We start from the raw sequence: 19226 nt of genomic DNA, 5'->3' as shown, positions 1-19226 counted from the left end.
AGTGCCACGCACTACTATGCTACATACCACTTGCTGTACTATGTAACATGTTATACTGTGCAGTACATGCTGCATATACACATATTTATGACATATGTTATAGCCATTCTAAGATACACACCCAAAATTAAAACATAAAGGGTTGAGGAAGGCCTAATGTTCTAATATTACAGAAGTTCTAATATTTCTCCCTACACCTCAATGGATGTAACTGTACACCTTGTGGGTTCAAGGGGGATGGACCCTACTTTGGAGACCACTTGCTTAGTGCAATAGTTTCATGTCTGATATTGACCTGAATCTGTGTTATACCCACCAGATGAACTGAAACCAGAATTCAGGTAAATAAATTTTTTTCTGAGGGCCTATCTCATGGTGGATAGTCTGCTAAGTGCTAAGGGGTTAGTGACTCTATGCCTTGGATTATTCCAGGCAGAACTGATTTAAATACTTGCCCTCATTTTCCTGCAAATACATTCCTACTGGCTGGTTGCATGCCCATATTTTTAGTATAGAAAGTATTATGACAACTGCTGTGGAAGAAACAAAGATGTAGAAGACTGCTCTAGTTCCTCAGGTCTTATTTTGGGTTATGTCATTAAGAGCTGCCCCCGTAAAATAAAACGCAGGGTCACCAGGAAGGGGCTTACAGGAGCTTCAGATATCTTGGTAATGTTTGTTTCTGAACCCAAGTGGAGAGTGCATGAGTTTCCTTTTATTATTCTCATTAAATCTATTCATATATGCTACAGGTATACTTCTGAATGAGCTGTTAAAAGCAAAAGGAAATAAAAGGAGGCATTAAAAATCACAGGCCCCTTTGGGATTGAGTATAAATAGAATGAAGCAGGCGGTATGTGAATAGACCAATAGGGCTGTGTGGGGAAGCTTTGCCAATGAGGTCGCCCACTACTGGCCCTGGAAGCACAGGGCAACGTGGGCAGGTGGAGAAGAGCCATGTGGACATTCCAGGTGAGCTCAACAGTGAGCGATGGACATGGTGATGGGGTTGAGACTGGAAGGTGTGAACGTCAGCCCTGGAGGTCAGTGGGAGGGTAGCAGATGGGCTTTCATGTTGAGTTGTCCTTCAGGTCCAGTAGAGACATGGGCTGAAACTAGTTGTAGCATGTTCTGAAAGCCAGACAGAAGAGTTTCAAAATTATGTTGACAGAACTTAAGAGCCATTGAACAACACACATGAACTTTTTTTTTAAATTTTATTTTATTAAATTTATTGGGGTGACAATTGTTAGTAAAATTACATAGATTTCAGGTGTACAATTCTGTATTACATCATCTATAAATCCCATTGTGTGTTCATCACCCAGAGTCAGTTCTCCTTCCATCACCATATATTTGATCCCCCTTACCCTCATCTCCCACCCCCCACCCCCCTTACCCTCTGGCAACCACCAAACCATTGTCTGTGTCTATGAGTTTACACATGAACTTTTGGGAAGGTTAATTTGAAGCTTTGGAGAGATGATACCTATTGATGGTCTCTACCTGATACCTCCCGATTCCATCCGTTTCTCTGTTTGTAATGCAGCAATAGCCTTCTTATCGGCCTCCCTTACTCCTTTCCATCTTAACCCTGGGTAGGCCATTTCCTATACTTTTGCCTGAGTGGTCTTTTGAAAATGCCATTGGACTACATCTCTTTTGAGCTCACACAGTGTTTAATGGTCCCCACCATGGTTTCCATCCAACCCAAATGCCACAGACAGACATTCAAAGGCCCCTGTGCCTTTGCCCTGGTTTTCCTCTCTGGCCTTTCCTTTCACTTCCCACTCAAGCCAAACTGAAGCCTTTGTGCTTCTCTGAACCCTCCACCCCCTCACTGTAGTACTCGAGCCATGAGCCCCCCCCCCCATCTAACCCCAACTTCCTCTTATCCTGGCAGACTTGTTACTTGTTCTTCAAGACGTGGCTCAGAGAGCAGTGTCCTCTAAGACTTCACTACTCAGTGTGGCCTGGGCACCGGCAGCGCCCCCAGCATCGGCTGGGAGCTTTTTGAAGTGCAGAATCTCAGGCCCCACCTCAGACCCCCTGCAGTCTGCTCTGCTCCCTGTACCACCCCTGTGGGTGGGAGAGTCAGGCCCCCACATGCTCCTGGAAGCCTTCATATCAAGTTGTTGTTATCTTCTGTTTATTCTCTGTGTTTCCTTCACTTGGCTTTGAACTCTTTGAGGGCCAGGCCCACATCTTATTGATTTTTGGTGTCTCAGTGACTACTTTTGTGCCGGCACACAGTAGTTGCTCAATAAATGCTTGTTGCATGAGTGAAAATCAGTAACGACCTCATATTGTGAATAAATGGTGGTCTGTTACTCATACAGTATCAGTGACCAGCTTATGAAGACCCCGTTTCAGACCCTTTGTCGGGAGTTGGTTTAGCTTGCTTTTGCGAAGCATCTGTTTGCTTTAAATGAGCTGCCAGGCCAGGCAGGCCCCTGACACCTGCTAGAACCCAGAGCCAGCATTCGTGATGCTGACATTTAAACCCAAGAGACTTCCCATTAGTAGGAAGGCTTTAAAATGGCTGCCCCTGGGGAAACTCCAACTCTTCTTGAAAAGCAGCCTCTTCCATTAAAGAACATTTTCATTCTGATCAAAGATCCAGTTTGAAGACTTTTAAATTGGGATTAAAGTAAAGTGAGGATTAAAGGACTAAGTGGCCTGGGGCATCACCTTTGACTCCTTACCCTTACTGGGGAGCCCTCATCAGGACTCTTGGTTCCGTGTAAAGAATGGGGAGGCCACTCTAGCCTCAGAACTAGCTTTTCTCTCTTTTCTCTGGGAGGGGGAGATGGGTGACCCTCATGCCAGAACATCAATGGCTAGGGACCCTCCATTCAACGTTGAGACACATTTAGACCTGCCTCAGTTCTTTCACGGCTCCATTAGAAGAGCCTAGAGCATCATGACAAAGAGGGTGGGGGGGCCCGAAGGTCAAGGCTTGACTCAGGCCTCCTTGGAAGGCTTCCTGACTCCCTGCCACAGAACATATTTTTGATTTCTCTTCTTCCCACGCTGACCCCCTGGATTTCCGTTCTAGTATATTTAGGCTCTGAAAAATATCTTCAATTTGTAATGAAATAATGTCTCGTATTTGCAAAGCGCTTAACTCTTTGATGCACTTTCCAATCTTTGATTTCACTCATGGGAGGTAACAGAACAGTTTTCATTTTAGACTTGTGGGATTAAGGTGCCGAGAGAGGAAGAGACTAATCCAAGGTCATACAGCTAGCTGGTGCAGAGCTGAGGTTGGGATTCAGGGCTTCTGACTCAGTGCAGAACTCTGTTGACCGCTTCCTGATTTTATAACATGGATTTTTTTGCATATGGATACCACATGTCAGGTTTTAATTACACAGACTCTTTTAATTCTCGCTTCTCTGAGGGATAGGCCACCTATCTTCCTCTATCTATGTCAAGGTGGACATCCTGTCTCAGCCAGGCAAACTTTCCCTGCGAGATACAGCTCTGCATATGATGCCTAGAGGTCTTTCCCCTGATTTTCCTTGCAGCTGTGGGTGCTCCTTCTTTTCTCTTGAACTTGTCTGTCTCTCCTTGATGGCATCCGTCCTATGGGATGGTAATCATTTGGCCTAGGAGTGGTTTGAGGGTATCATTTTTGTTTTTGACAGGATTCAACACTGGGTGATAATATTCTCTCTCTTTCCTTTGCAATTTCATCTGAAGTTTTATTTCTTTGGGATACTCTGGAGTGAAAGAAAGTGTATGATACATAAGGGCACATTTGACAGATGTAAGTGATTATACTAATAGTGGGATTATTTCCCTATGTGTCTAATGTATTCAGACTTCTTTCAAATGAAATGAATTTAAAACTTATCCCTAAAAATGAAATGAGGTCTTTAAGTTTTTCCTACCTGCCTCCTTCTTTTATCTAGATTTTAAAGCCTTTTTGTTTTTAATATGAGGGGGATATTGTGTTGCCTGTAATTGACTTTAAAATACTTTGACACAGGCAGCCTGATGTTATTTTTATATATATGTATATATGTAAGTATATATGTATATAAACACATATACAACACACATCTTGTATATATACATACACACGTATATATGTATATTGACATATACACATACACATTATCTATCTACACATCTGTGTGTGCATGTACACACAAATGTACTGCCATGTTGGTATATGTGACATGCATGTATTTGTGTGTAAGTTTATTTTGACCTATATCCTAGGGACAACCTGTTACCCTAAGAGGGAGCATATAGTTCTAGGCTAGGTAGTTAGTGTTTTGACAGCTTCTAACCAGAAGCCCACAGTCCAGAGGTAGACTTCAGTTATCTTTATATTTAGCCAACACCAGAGGCTTTGTTATTTTTCATGGGTGAAATAAGTAGTGTTTAAGATCTATGGATTAGCCAGAAATATTGCTGAGGCCCTCTATACTTGCAAGAATGGGGTATAGGAGTTTAGTCCAGAAGTCTATACTTTTCAAAGTGGTGCCAGAGGCTTCACTCTGAAACGGTCCTGTGCCCAGCCACTGATCAGAGAGCTCTGATCTCATGAAGCTAATTATAAGGTCAGCTGAAAGCTGCCACAAGATGACTGTCACCAACGGTGAACCTAACAGTTTCTACAAGGGCAGAAAGCTGGAACTTCTTGAAGCTTGTCGACTATGTTGTATGAGTATTTGGGGGCTTGCTTGCTAAATGAATGAATGTACCATGTGAAAGAATTTGGTCTGAGACTTAATTTCATTGTAATCAATTAATGAGGGGAGAGAGAGCCACCACCCACCTGTAACTATTGGCTGCTGCCCATGTTTACCAGAAATAAATAAATAAGTATGAACAACCAAATTAGGTAACTAGGCTTAGGTAAGATCACAGCAGAAGATAACGGAGTAACTGAATTTATCTCTTAGAGTGGTCTTTGCTATATTAGAATGATTTTATTTCCGTTTTGATGATATTCAGTGATCGGCCTTCTCAATTTTGCAAGGGTGGCTACATAATAAACTATCCTCCAAGTAAGCAATGATAAGAGCATGACACCTTTAATGATGTCTTAGCTTCATCTCATCATACCTCCAACATTTCGTTTTAAAAACGCAATGTGGGATCATAGGTGAAATGGATGCCAATGTTATAAGAGAGGCAGGAGTGCTTGGTAGCATACAGGAGGGCCAAAATGATGGTGGCAGTGCTATCAAGTCTGGGCCACCGGGGAGAGACTTTTCAGGAACTTCAACACATTTTGCCACATGGGGCCTGTTAAGATTGAGTGGAGAAAATTGCTGCAGATTTTGTGAGAATCATCCTTAAAATCCAGGGGAGCTCAGCCTGGTACAGCTGGTTAGGCGAATCCTGCCTTGCCAGGATGGGGTTTTCCCTCTTTTAGGGCTGGAGATACAATCTTTCTTTTAAAAAATATAGTAATAATAACTTAGCAAAAAGAGTCTGTACAGAGAAGAGGACACTGGAATGAAATATACCAACTGTCAATTATAGTTGTCTTTGGATGGTGGAAATACTGATAGTATTTTTCATTTGATATATATATTTTTTTCCAAATCATTTTGGGGCCTGATGATACCATTTTGAGCCTCTCATTATGGCGTCCTCTGGCTTTGAATGAGTTGGGTTTGGAGTGCCTGAGCTCTGACATGGCCACACGGTGAGAGCAACTGAGGTTGCCCCCTTAGGCAGTGCCAGGCTTATTATAGGAGGAGGTGCCCTAGAGAGGGAAGAAAGTGATTTTTCTCAACAGGGAGATGGAGGCTTGGATCATCTTAATTTCAATATTAGAAGATGATGTGACCTTATTTTATATCCCAAGCTTCTAAAGCAGGTCATGTTAGTTATAGAAGAATTGTTCCACGTCATTCCATACTTTTCATAAATACATATATATTTAAAGTCCCACAATTCAAACACACTCATAAAATTAAAGGTTACTTACTATGTCACTGAATGGCTATATCATTGTTCAATTAACCATATCTTTACAGTTGGCAATGCAGATTCTTTTATTTTTCATTATATATTGTAATGAATATGATTATGCATAAAGATTTTGTATGTTTTTGTTAATAACGCTGGTTAGTATTTGTGGAGCCCTTTCGATGCGCTTGACTTTGTGGTAAACATTTTATAAACTTCTTTGATTTATACAACCACTCTGTCATTAGATACTACCGTGTTTCCCCGCAAATAAGACCTAACTGGAAAATAAGCCCTAGCATGAATTTTCAGGATTACATCCCCTGAACATAAGCCCTAATGTATCTTTTGGAGCAAAAATTAATATAAGACCCGGTCTTACTTTTGGGGAAACACGGTATCATTATATCCATTTTACAGATGAGAAAATTAAGATTCACAGATGCTGGTATACTGTCCAAAGTCACCCAACTAAGAAATGGTAGGTCTAGGATTTGAATCTAGGTACATCTGACTTATAAAGTCTATGCTCTTGGTCACTATATTCCCGCCTCTGTATTTGGGATTATTTCCTTAGCATAGATTTATAGAAACAGAATGACTGAGCCAAAGATCACATTAATTTATAAGCTCTTAATACCTTTTGCCAACGGTATGTTTCATCTCATCCTCATGAACATTGGATATTATTAAAATAATAATTACAATTTTGGCTAATTGGACGTGTAAGAATAGCATCTTCTGTTTTATTTGCATTTATTTGACAACGGGAACGGGTATACATTGCCCCACACTTACAAATTAGTTGTAATTCCTCTCTTCTGAATTTTCTGCTGTGCTCTTTGGTTTATTTCTCTATTGGGGTCTTGGTGTGTTTCTTGTTGATTTGTACAAATTATTCACATAGTAAAGATTTTAGACCATTGCTACATTGCTGCAGTGTTTTTTTCTCTGTCATTTGTCTTCTGATTTCTCCACTATCTTTAAAGATTGAAAATCACTTCCTCCATCTGATTATTGCCTGAGAATGAATTTATTCCTTCAATGATGAATAAGACTTGGTCTAATCCTTCAGCACGTCACGGAAATCTTTATTAGCCTTCATTTATTCTTCTATACGCACCTATTTAGTACCTATTCTGTATAAAGCATTGTGTTAGGTACTGGGGTACCAGAGTGTGTGTCTGCAGGGATGAAAGATGGGCAGGAAAAGGCTGCTTACCCTCGAGAACTTCAAATCTAGTTGGGGAGTAAGGTCAGGCCCACATATAAAATAATAAAATGACACAGGACAAAGACCCTGTAGTAGTGAGTGACAAATAAGTTGTATGGTCGGTGCCATAAATTTAGGTGAAGTAGAATCCGAATATTACTCATAACAGTCTACCAAACTCACCTGGTCTTTGGTTTCAGATAGAACTGAGTTCAAATACAGGTACTGACATTTATTTACAATGTAATTTTGGATTAGTTACTTACCTTCTGATCCTCTTAGAGATAATTTTTTTTGGGGGGGGGCAAAGAAATGCTTCATCTTACATTTAAATCTAATAAATGCATGCCAGGATGCGAGACAATTTTAGGTGGCTGCGAATTCTGGAGTACCTGAATCACACCACGTATAAAGAATTCAGGAGGATGCAGTACAGACTGTCCTAGTTACTTCACCTCACTTATTCATGTAACTAATATTTATGGGCACATAACCTTGTGTCAGGCACTAGCGACTATGGAGACTTTTTTTATACCTCCTTTAACGTGTATCAGTCTTATCAACCATTGCCCCAAATCCAGGATAACAAGATTTTCCCTCCAAGCAATTAAGGACCTGTATACCCAAAACAGTTTTTAAAAAATATTTATGGATAGACACAGTCTGATTGCTCAAAAGCTCCAAATGGAAATGTTAGTGATGAGCAAAATGGGGGGACCGGGTACTAGAAGCCCTTCAAGGATCTTGTGTTTAGGAGCTTGTGCTTGGAGGCTGATCTTGCCTCATGGCTCCAAAAGCTGCCTGTGAAGTCTGCACCTGAGGTGAGCGCAGCCAGCCCAGTCAGTACTGGTGATTATTGCTCCAGAAGCTGATGACTAAACCGAGACACCTCTCTCCACTCCCAAATTTTAGGCAAGCCAACTCAGACTTAAGGCCTGGGTCCAGTGACGGTAGGACCCCAGGGTTGCAGCCAGCCTTTTTACACTCTAGCTAGCACTACATGGCCACGTCCCCAGGCTCCTACCAACACCCAATGGGATCAATGTTTTTATTCTTGCCTCATGCCAAGAACACTTTGCAGCTCAACAAATAGATTTCTGTTATAGATTCCACAAAATCATTCTTAATGGGAACATAGATTTCTGTTACCTAGGATTGCTATCATTTGGTCAACCTCTGTCTTATTGGATGCTTGGATCATTTCAAGAATTTGTCATTTAATTCTTCACAAAACTCAGTTTCGTTATTATTTTTTCTCAACTGCTTTCTAGTAAAAGCAGTGCCAGTATGGACTCCCCTTGCAATGTAGGAGAATGCAATTTCTTTGTATGTCAATAAGAGATGCAACGATGATTTAAAAAGTTCTTTGCCAGTGTGATAGATGGAAAATGGGATGTCATGATTTAGTTTGCGTTTCTTTGATCATGAGGGAAAGTAGCACATTTTTCATATTTCTTGGCCACTTGTACTTCCTCTTTCATATTTTTTGGCCATTTGTTCTTCCTGCGTGTTCATGCTTTGCTATTGGTATGATTATTTTCTTATTGATACATAAAAACTTTTTACATATGGAGAACACATTTAATTTTAAGTGTTAAAATTATAATTAAAAGGAAAAGCGATCAGCATGCGAAGAAAGTACAAACGTAACAGTATCTTGGCTGGTCTCCAGTCTTGTTCTTCTCTAATTCATTGTCTATGCAGAGGTTAGAGTGAGGGCTGTAAAATGCAAGTCTGATCGTGCCATTATCCCTTTAATGGCTCCCAATTACATTCGGATACAGTCCAACTCCCAAATGCAGAGTAGGAGGTCTTTTGTGATGGTTCTGCTTGCCTCTGGACTCACCTCTCCTCATCTCTCATATCCAGTTCTAGGAACCATTCATATTGAATTCCTTTCAGCTCCCAGGAAGTGCCAACCTCTCTCTCTCTCCCCTCTGGGCCTTTGTACTGTATCCCTTGCCTGTACCTGTCTCCCAAGTCTTCTTTTTTGGATAACTACCCATCATCATTCAGGTCTGCCTGGAATACCATTTCCTTTAAATCAGTGATTCTCCAATATCCTCAGGGACATTTGGCAATGTCTGAAGACATTTTTGGTCATCGCACGGGGAGAGAGGTATGCTCATGATAGTGGGTGGAGGTCGAGGGTGCTGCTAAACATCCTACAATGCACAGGGCAGCCCTCCCCAACGAGGAATTCCCTGGCCCCAAGTGTCCATAGGTCTGAGGTTGAGAAACCCTGCTTTAGAGCTAAAGAGTCTTCACCCATCTTCTCCCCCACTCCTGCCCACTCTAAGCCTGGTTGGGTATCCCACGACACCACCCTGTACTTACCACATTTACAGACTTACAACACTGTATTGTAATTGTCCTCTAGCTAGAAGCTCTGGAAGGCAAGAAATGTGATTCGTTACTCCAGGGTCCAGGTTTATATGGGAATATAGTTCAAAGAAGCAGCTTGACACAGTGTGAACTGGGGAGAGAGAGTGCCTGGATTTGACTCTCAAACTCTGCTACTTATTAGCTGTGTGTTCTTGTGCAAATGACTAACCTCTCTGTGCTTTAGTGTCCTCTTCTGTAAAATGAAGATGTTAATGGTACCTACCACTTAAGAGTCATTAGGAGGAATACATTGGAAAATATTTGTAGATTGCTTACAGAAGTCAGCTCTGTATAAGAGTTAAATAAAGGAACAGGAATGAAATAAGTATACAGTAAATACTTGTTGACTGAATGATCGGTGAAGGCCTCGCTCTGGGTTTGGCCATTTCTCCCTTTCTCGTTTCTTCTGTTTCACTGAGCACATAGCGATTTTCCCCAACAATTAAAAAAAATTCTTTTCTTTGTAATTCTTAGTTTTCCTAGGCACATATTATATCTCTAAGTATGTCTGTAGTCACGAGCCGCTAATTTTCCTAAAAAAGTGTTTCTGTTTCTATTATGTGAAGGGACAAGTGAGAGTGAGCCAAAACATGGGATCACAAACACACATACACACACACACACACACACACACACCCCTTTTGGAAACAATTTTCTTTTAAATAAAATGCACATGTAGTTCCTTCTTTTGTATGCGGGGTATACTATGGAGAGACTTTTTACAAATGAGTGTATTTAGAGAAGAGGTTTACACAAGGTACACAGTGCACTCTGCGGCAGTATCGTGTACCATCTCAAATCAGTGTCGGCTGTTATATATTTGAAGTTAATTTGACGTTGACATAAACAAATCAAAGTGTGTTTATGGAATAATTAGGCCCTATTCTCAATGCTGTGGCTAAGAAGTTTTGTCACCATTACTGATCAGTGCTTTTCTTTGTTTTGTTTTCGAACTTCCATAGCAACACACAAAAATAAAGCTGTTGTTGTTATACTAGTACTTACGTAATTCTAGCATCTTGGAGGCAGAGTATCTGAGGATGAAGTCAACAAATTCTTAGCTGAATCTCCTCATCGTGGTTCTTAGAGTGTCATCTGGTTGGATCTTTGAAAATTGGTAGGAGGAGGAAGAATCTTTCATAAATGTGATCCAATCTTCCAAAATTGCGTTAAAATGCATGCCCCTGCTCCTTCCTTGCTTGCGTGTGCAACTGTCCTGTGTGTTGTGGCTTTCTCTCCTTGTCACTGGGGAGAACTGGTTCAAGGTCTTGTGAAATGAGTGCTTCCTTCCAGATGAGCAACAGGAAACTTGACACAAGAAAAACTGAGGGAGTGTCATACTTTGTCACTTTTTTTTTCCAAACAAGCTCATTAAGCTCCATAAAGGAGTATATTTAATCACATATACCAGAGAGGGGTCTTTTCATGGGGGGTACCAATCGACAGCGGGGAAGGTTTATCTAGAAGAAGGGGTCTGCAGGGGGCTGAAGGAGGTGGAGACCTCCACCCAGCAAATCTCCCTGAAGTTGTTCTGACCCACTAGAGAGGTGCTAGGATGGTTCTACCTCTTCTCCTCAGACACCGTCTTCCCAGCTTTCTCAGGGCATTCTGGCAGATTTGATGGGTCCTTCTGCAAAGTACCTGTTTTCTCTCCTAGTCTCCTTTAAAGGGAGGGAGGTGTGGATCAGTCCCCAGTTCTTAGCAGTAATGTCAGTTCTATCTTTCCTTCTCTACTAAACCCCAAGACTCCTTGCTCTTTGCACACAGCATCCTGTTTCTCAGCGGTGGCCTTGTCCCCGGAACTTCTCACTGCTCATTTAAGGACCTTGGTGATAGTGGGTGCTGTGCAGCTGTCAAACTCTGGGGTCTGCTGCTAAGTGTTATTTTAATTTCTCTTCATCTAAATTCCTCATAGAGCAGCTTTTGAAACATGAGATTGTCTTATTAAGAGGTACTTATTGTAAAGTAGAGTGAGCTCCACCTTTGATGAAGACAGAAGAGTCCAAGTTTGATGAGTTGGACAGCATTAGACAAAGACAGTAATTAATGACTTAATTGCCTCTTCACCCTTTCCTTAAGAAAAGAAAGTTTTTCTTCTTTCAAAACTCTCCAGACTCAAAATTGGAATTCCCAATGCTATTTTACAGTTTAGCAAAAAAAAAAAAAAGAAAAAGAAACCAGAACCCATTTTTTTTTTCTAGTACATTTTCCTGTAACATCTTCCTTACTTTCTAAAATTATCGTTTATTGATTTTGCCTTGGAAGTTGCAGTGATCTGTTTGTGGAGAGTGAGGTACCTTGTATGGATTTTCTTGTGTTAGTTTAAACGCTGATAAGATAGATGGCAAATTAATGAAATAAAAAGAGTTTTGTCAATAAACAGAAGAGAAGCCACTTCCAACATTTGTTCAGTACCCATTGCTTTTCAGGGCCTTGACAAAATTAGTGGGTAGGATTAAAGAATATATTCGTCTGTTATCCCATGTTTGAGTACTTGATCACAGAGGCATGGTTTAATCCAAACATCAATAGCACCTCGTCAATTCCGTCAGAGACAGCTGTCAAAGTGGACTTTGGGTTTGTTCGAGCTTTGTGTTTTATCCTTTTTTAAGGTCATGGAGTATTTTCTTTGATTTTTGATGCTGAAATCTTTCTTAATCTTCTAAACTTGAGAAACATCTGTTAAGATTTAATGGAATGGCTTTTGTCTTAAAATTAGAGTCCATCTTGCAAATCTTTCTACCTCCTTTCCTTTCCCACACCCAATTGGGAAGGTGGGGAGCTGGGACAGAGGAAATGAAGCACGTGGCCCTTATCAGATGGAAGCTCTTCTGGTCAGTGTGCGGAGAGGATGTCTTAGAATGACTATCAGGCAGGACAGGGCACTTCTGAATGCTGTGAGCCTGGTGTTCAATTTTATTTTGTTTCCTAGTGACATTAGGAAACAATTTCCCTGTAGCACATTACTTAGCCTGGGATCTGAGTGGCAGATTTATGGATCCCAGTGAATAATGAGACAAAAATGATGTAAGGAAGAGAAACAGCTGGAAATAGGAATTTTAACCTTTTCCTGTAAGCCTCCTTGTTATTAGATTGCATAGTGTCAACAAAATGTAATAGTTAAAATAGCTGGAGGTACAGTAACAGCATCTAAAAATACATACCTCCAAATATGTACAGACAGCTGTCATGTCTGTTGACAGAATATATTAGTCATTATCCTCATCAGTAGACACAAAATCATCACAGTTTTCATAATGGAGGTATTTCTTACTACATAATTGCTTGTGATTTTGGAGGTCCTCTGATAAAGCCACCACCATTGTAATCATGGTGTTTTCATGTATTCGGTTTTTATATTCTTAACCTGGATGTTAACACCTCAGGCAGAGCTCTTCACGGGAAGCATTAAAAGGCTTCTATTTATTGCTTCAGACACAGTCCCACCTACCTTTGACGTGGAAATATGGGCTGGAAACTTCTGTTCTTCACAAAGAAGGTAGTCCCCGACCTTTCACACTAAAGGTGTCAATATTGGGAACTGAACCTTCTATAAATGTAGTGTTAGAAAAACGTGTCTAACTCCCAAGGACTGGATTCGGACCATCTAAGGATTTCTTACCCCTCCTCAAAGGCAGGAAGTGGCAGGAGTGGGGATTTGGGGAGTCAGAGAGAACTCTCAGTGCCACATTTAGGGGCCATGAGACTTTGGGGTGCTCATTTATTGGTTCTGAGCCTCAGATTCTTAGTGGAAAATGGGGATGATCATAACTGCCTTACAGCTTTACTTGCATTGACGAAAGCACCTAAACTGTGCTTGCTGTGTAACGGGTGATTGAAAAATTCTAGCTTGTCTGTCTTCCTTTCCTGTTACCTTGCATTCTCCCTCCCCTGAATTCTTACCGCTGCCCTCTCCCCACCTTAACACATGCATGCATTTTTGTTCCCTTTCCCATCTGAAGGATTCCATAGAGCTGATACCAGATTTACTTAGGATGTGGGGGTAGTCAGCAGCGTCAGCCCTCCCTCCTCTATGTTTGACCATTTTCCAGTCTGGCAAGGTGAGAATTCTCATTGTTGTAAATGACAGCAAAATATTAGCAGTTATCACTGTATCAAGCATTGTGTGAAATGCTTATATATTCAGTGCTCACAATGACCCTATGAAGTAGATGCAGTTCTTAGCTCCATTTCACAGAAGAAACTGAGGCCCAGAGAGGTTGAGTCATTTGCCTAGGATCACACAGCTGAGAGTGGAGGGGCCAGGCCTTGACCCAGACAGCCTGTTTCCAGCATAGCAGATACCCCATGCTCATAGCGCAAGCAAGCCCCCGAGTTGGGTAGGGGTCTGGAGGACCATTAGCCATATCCTTACAGCCTTTTTTGATTTGTCAGGCACCGTCTCCCAGAGCCTTAGTCCCCAGGTCCTCTCAGCTGGGAGGAAGGACTGCAATGTGGCTGAGATGGAGCGAGGCCTGCCCTTTTGGGAGGGGTGCTGCTGTTCACAATGGGAGGGGGTCCTGCCAAGGGTTGTTTTTCCCCTCTGCCTCTTCCCCCCACTTCTGACAAGGTTTTCAATTAGCAGCTTGTAGAGGTCCGGCCTGCGGTCCTCATTTCATGCAATATGCATAACTGAATTCCCCCAGAGGAGCTTGGAGGGCAAGGGGAGGAGGGGGAGGGGTGAAATAAAGGCCCCTTGACTGGACGACAGAAATGTGCTGTGTGTATGGGCTGAACGCAGTGCTTCCTTTAAACTTATGGGGGGCCAGAGGTCATTTGGGAAGTGACTCTCGTGGAGATGAAAGGTAACTGCTGCTGCTGCGGGATGTGGGGCCACTGCGCTGGTTGTTGGGCCTCTCCCCCTGGTTTCTGGTGAAGCACACTTAGAAACTGGAGCAGGCAACTACTCAGGCCTTTAGTGCTCAGGAGAGTGAATCTCCTCTCTTCTGGGAGGAGAGTGAATCTCCCAGATCCCTGGTGGCTTCTCCCAGTGGAGGGCCTTGTTTATTTTGAGGCCTGGACTGTTTATTTAACGCCTGGGCTGGATGGAACGGCACCCTCCCCTCTGGCCAGTGAAGGAACAATGCCATTGTTTCTGCAAGGATTTAGCTGCGTTCCTGTTATCGCCAGGCTAGGTCTACACTTCCCCCCCCCCCCCCCCCCCCCCCCCCCGGAGCTAAGTTGACAGCAGGATCACTTTCTTAAGAAAGAAAAAAGCACAGGATTCCAAACACAAATGCTACAAGTTTGCCACCGGCCTCCAACACAAAGCTGGTGCTCTATCTGCACCCCAGCGCCCCTGGAATCAGGCGACAGCAGTGTGCTATAGTACAGGCGGAAAGGAATGTCTTGTTTGAACTTATGTGGGGCCAGGGACCATCTGAAAAAGAGGACAGATCAAAGCTAAATTCTGACTCTAAATAGGGGTAAAGAGGTTGTGAGCAGCGTTTTATCCCCGGTTTGGGGTTCATGTCCTTTTTTGAGGATCCACAGATACAGTTTGCTCTTGAAGAGGACAGTGGGCCTGGGTACCGTCCTGGTGGTCCTGAGAGGGCCTGATGTTGCTTGGAGGGTCAGAGAGGAGAGGTTCTGGATGTCTTGTGGCAGAGACACAACTCCCTTTCCCAGGGTCCAGAGGCCCCTGGGTAGCAGCCATAGGCACATACTAAAGAGTTAAGTTCCTGGCCTGCTTTGTGAGAGGAAAAAGTAAGGAAAGTAAAAGGTTCCTGATGAATCATGGTGCACTTTGAACTTGAAGACATCCCAAAGCTTATGTTCTCATCAGAGCATATAGTCACAGCTTATGTTCTCCTTGTATTTCCCTCCCTTCTCTCCCCTCTTCTTTTCTCCCCTTCCCCTTTCCCTTCCCTTCCCCCTTCACCCCTCTCCTTCCACTCCCTCCTCCCCCACCCTGCCAGCAAACACATCCTCTTTCCCAGCCAACTGCATGTTGAGGGTTGTTTGGAGTAACTAATTCCCCACAGGACAGATCTGAATCATCCCGTGTGGGGTGTATAGTCATGTAATGGGAACATGTGAAAACAGGCCCTTGAAGAAGCTGGACTCAGGGCTGCCCACTGCCAACATTTTCTAGGTGAGCACGATTGAATTACAAGCACAGGCTGGACCTCAGCGCACGGTGCAATCAGGCAAGAGTTTCCTGTGTTGAGGACAGCGAGGGTGTGAGTGAAAACCTGCTTTCCAGTGAAGAGTGACTCTGAATCTCTATGTTTTCCTAGACACAGTTTCAGCTTTTAAAATTTCCTGCAAAGGAGGCCTTTCTCGTTCTGGGTGAGTGGCTATCCCCTCCTCCTGCATCTGACATCCCTGCCACTGCCAACTGATTAGGCAGGAGTCAGGAAAGGCACCCGCTGCCCGGGGCAGGCTGGTTCAGTGGGCACTCATCAGGAGGTTTGGGTGTCTCCAACTAGTAAATACACTTGCTGTTGTGAACCCCCTACATAAAAGGCAAAGTATCACATTTTCCTCTGAATTCTTGAGGAAATTGCTCTCATATACAACACCAACCTTTGGCTGCGTGACAGAGACGGAGTGTCGTTTGCATGCCATTACCAGGCTGTAAAGTCTGGTCAGGGCTGCCTGTTCGGAGTTTCCAATCTTTTGGGATCCTGGGAGGGTCACCCTGTGGGTCAGGTTTGTTTAGTCTGGTCGGTAATGGTGTAAAGTGGCCTTGACTGTCGAGCCGACCTAAATAATACCCTATCTGTTTGATACTTCAACGGTCCCTCTAAGTTGTATATATGTTTCACTTTCTAATAGTCAAAGCCGAATTGGATTTCATTGTTAATAGAAGGCAAATTGTTTCTAAAAACAACCTCATCTCGCTTTGAAAATCAGCCTGAGTTCAGAGGGCCCCTGCATTTTAAGGGGCGAGCTACGTTTTCCCTGGGAGAATGGCACAGCATTTCTGTGTTTTTAATGCACGTTACCCACTCTTTGCATCTCTTTTAAGAGACTCCTTTGCATATGTGCTACTTTCAAAACTTTTTATTGAAGTGTCATATACATAGAGGAAACAACATACATCCTAAGAGTACGAGTGAATTTGCACAGACTGAACACACCCTAGCAACTGGCCCTCCTGTCAAGAAACAGAAACTCATCAGCCCTCCAGGAAACCCCCCTGTAGCTCTTCACTTGAGCCCACACAATTTTAAATTTCTTCTTGGGTGTAATTTACCCAAGGTTTTCTACCTTGCAACTTATTCCTCATTTCCCGATGGTACAACCTTCTCTGAATTGTCATGTCCAAATCCAGAGGGCAAAAGAGCCTGTTTGATCTTCTGGGTAAATAATAAACAGTACCTTTCTAGAATCTTTGAATGTGGCATTGTAATGTCCCATAGAGCTTTGCAAATTCATCAATACCTTGTTAAAAAATGGGGGTCATTTTTATGTGGATCCCTTTAGAAGCTCAAATTATACTCCTTTATTGTGCGAAATACGTACAATAAAAACCCAGTTTCACAAGATTAGTTTAAATGGCATGAGTTTATCTATGTAATTCATATTCTAGTTTTGTGAAACACTATTGAGCCTGCTTTATAAATGTTAAGCAGTTGTGGCTTTGGGGGTGGAAAGGATAGTGGTGGAAGAAAGATGCTCATTGCAAAAATTTTTGCTCAGAGGCTTTTAGGAGTAAATAACTTCTCTTCTCCAACCTTCCTATATTTCAAAATGAATCTTGTTTGAAGCCCTGTAGATGGACTTCCCCTCCCCCCCTTTAAACATAGTTCAATTCCTTTCTTCCTAAGCTTTTCAGCTCCCAGTACAGCTTTCATTACAGCAACATAAATAAAAAGTGACATAAAATTATACAGCCCTGTGTAAAGTAGTTTAAGGAAAATGTCTTTTATAGCAGCTTTTATGGTTTCACCAATTAGTTATTAGATTTTCTCCATTTTTAATTTGATGTCCTGTGTGTGCATTCTGAGAGGTTTCTGCCCCCCCCCTCATCTCCTGGCAGTAATAGGACTGGGGGGTAGGGTAGGGGGGCTATTGAGCCCTGTTTAGCTAACTTTCTTGTTTTGTGAAGGCATTTCACTACTGCTGTTGCTAGATTTGGGCAAAGCAAGTTCCTCAGGAGAGAAGCCAGCATTGAGCCATTTTCAAGTGAGCAGAGTTTCACCCCCTTATGAACCCTCAGTGTCTCCTGCAGCTGGTGGGCCTGTCTCCTCCTGGGGGTAGCTGCAGGCAGGACTCGGGATGGCACCATAGCAGTTGGACCTTAAGCTGATAATTCCTGAGTTTTTAGTAACTTTCCAAACATTCCCGGGGAGTGAGAATAACAGAGATTTATTCCTGCCAAAATTTAATCATGCAGAAAAAGCGAAATTTAGATCAGCGTATAGATTATTTTTTAATGTGATCGCTCGACAGCAGAGGGCAAGGAAGCCAGAAGTTGAACACTTAGCACAGCCGAGTCTAGACCATTGCAATTTGATTCATTTGGGGGAATTGTATTAAGTTTTAGGCTTTGGCTTGGGCCAGGCTGTTCTGTTTGGGAGTGCATGATGTCATTGTGTCAAGCGTGTCACGGCCAAGGCATTCTGATATTTATGTTGGCTTCAGATCTAGCCCAGAGTACATGGCAGGCTCAATTTATTGCTACTTTAACTTTGTTTAGTCATGGAGAGGCTTTATTTATGTTGGTAAATTTCAAACAGTGGCCAACAGTGACCGCACAATGAAAAGGCCTGCAAGATTCGTCATCGATAAATCACCTTGTTGCTGAGTTTCTTTAATTAAGGAAAAACTCCGTCTGTTGATCCCTGTGGTTGCTGGAAGGAAAGCAGGGTGGGGAGGGCTTTGATTAATCCATCTATCAGCCTGGCTTTGGAAAGTGAGTCTCCTGTTTCTGATTGTAGCTGGGCAAAGACCTAAATAAAAATTTATCTTGTCAAAACCTATGGGCTAACTGAAAGCAAATAAAGAAGTTTTATGGCATTCACATAAAGTTAAATAAATAGGGAGAAAGTGCAGTGGGTCCTACGGACATTTTTCAGTACAGTACGTGGCCATTCTTTGGGGAAAGCTCATTAACTTAAAAAAAATTACCTTTAATAGGCTACTCATTATCGTCATCATCAAATGCTTCACTTGTCTAACGTTTCAGGGTTTAATACCTGATTAAAACCAAAGACTGGGGCTCGTGGCTTGGTGCTATTGGAACTACTCAGGATGGTAGGCATGATGAATGCTTCTAAAGGGTACAATATGGACACTGTAAGCAGCATTGAAGTATCAGGCGGTACTTTTTTACTGACCCCTCTAGAACGTAGTTAGCCTTCCTAGCGATGACATACTATGGGGGCAATGAGATAAAGCTTTTCATATCTGACTGAGCAAGGGACTCCATCATTGGTTGAACTTACCTTCATATGGGGGAGTCTCTCTGCTGGGAAAAGTCTAGAAAAATATATTGGGTTTGGAAAGTTCTTTTCACCAAATGCAGTTTAAGCAGACTTCTCTCTGAGCTTGGGCTCATGGTAAAGTACGTTTTATTTCTAGTTAAACTATGTCTCTGAATCAGACAAAAGACCGCAGCTGGTGATGGTGAAGGCCAATTTTGACACTAGGATGGGCTTAAAGGTATTTGCGTTTCTTTTTTTAGTTTATGAAAAGGGAGCTTTGTTGATACTAAGCTTTAGGATCCATTCATAGGAAAGTG

Source organism: Rhinolophus sinicus, chromosome 2, assembly GCF_057876585.1.
Source record: "Rhinolophus sinicus isolate RSI-liver-muscle chromosome 2, RSI-T2T, whole genome shotgun sequence".
Taxonomy (NCBI): domain Eukaryota; kingdom Metazoa; phylum Chordata; class Mammalia; order Chiroptera; family Rhinolophidae; genus Rhinolophus; species Rhinolophus sinicus.
This window is presented reverse-complemented; position numbering follows the sequence as displayed.